Source organism: Octopus bimaculoides, chromosome 4 (assembly GCF_001194135.2).
Source record: "Octopus bimaculoides isolate UCB-OBI-ISO-001 chromosome 4, ASM119413v2, whole genome shotgun sequence".
NCBI classification, from domain to species: domain Eukaryota; kingdom Metazoa; phylum Mollusca; class Cephalopoda; order Octopoda; family Octopodidae; genus Octopus; species Octopus bimaculoides.
The window spans coordinates 140316950-140318435 of record NC_068984.1 but is presented as its reverse complement, the minus strand read 5'-3'; positions in this window follow the sequence as shown (position 1 = coordinate 140318435).

The window sequence follows — 1486 nt, the reverse complement described above, 5'->3', positions numbered from 1 at the left end:
TATCTATCTATCTATCTATCTAGTGAGAATTTACAAAAAAACAACAATAACAACAACAAAAAACAAAAGACCAAGACAGGTGTGTAAGCAACAAACAGATGTATTAGTTTAACGCTCAGGAAGTGAGAAAGTCTTTTACGTTTCGAGCCTACGCTCTTCAACAGAAATGAACACAGAAATAAACAGGGAGAGAAAATAGAAAAAGGTTTAATGGCTAGCGATCCATATCTATCTATCTATCTATCTATCTATCTATCTATCTATCTATCTATCTATCTATCTATCTATCTATCTGTCTGTCTGTCTGTCTGTCTGTCTGTTCGTCCGTCCGTGCGTGCGTGGTCTCTTAAAGCCATTAGAAATGGCAACCAAATCTCTTACGGATCACATCTTGTTATCTCAAACAAGAGAAAGATTCATTGGAGAATGTAGTCTTCGACGGGATGGTTACGGCTAGAGTGCCATTGACCCTAGGTCTGCCCGATGAAGAAGACGCAGAAGTAGAAGGAAGAGGAAGACGGAAAAGGAAGAAAGAGATGATGATGATGATGATGATAAAAAAAGAAGAACAGTACGAACCATAATCCATATTTAAACACACAGACAGACACAGACAGACACACACGGACACCTTTAGCTGGATCGAACTATTCTGCCCATGCTGGAGTACTGCCTTATATCTGCTGTGTTTTCTTGCGTTTGGTGCAAGTAAAGTAAGTGGATCCCAGTCAGTTACGACGACGAGTATTCAATTGTTTGATCAACTGAACTCTCTGGCCGAATATACCATAGCACACATATTGAATGAACGTAATTCTCAGCTGCAACGTACGAAGTCCTACTGACGTCACCAGTAATAGGGGTGGGATACGGTCCGCCCTAGGCGACACTTTCATGGGGGGCAGAATTTTAGGGGTCTGCTATATTATCATGTATGGGCTTGGATGCTCCGTGGAGGTAGGCATGGGAGCAGCAAATTCAAGGACTGTACCGCACTGTCTGACGGGCTTCCGCACAGTTTCTTCCTACCCAATTTCATCTTTCGAAAAGAAATGATAAAACACGCTTGTTGAAGATACCGCGCAGTTAGATCGAACCTGAGACATGTGGTTTTCGAAGTGCTTTGCTTAACTATTTGGCCATGTTGTTAATATTGGATTAGATGTGTATATATTAAGATTAATAGTGTGTGTGTGTATGCGTGTGTATGTGTGTATATATAAGTGCCTGTGTATGTGTATATTGTGTGCGTGTATGTATGTGTGTGTGCGTGTATGTTTTTGTGTGTAATTGTATGTATATATGTATATGTGTGTATATGTAAGTGCCTGTGTATGTGTATATATGTGTGCGTGTATGTGTGTGTGTGTGTGTGTGTGTACGTGTGCGTGTATGCGTTTTTGTGTGTAATTGTATGTGTATATGTGTATGTATGTGTGTATGAGTGTGTAACTATATATGTATATATATATATATATATATATAT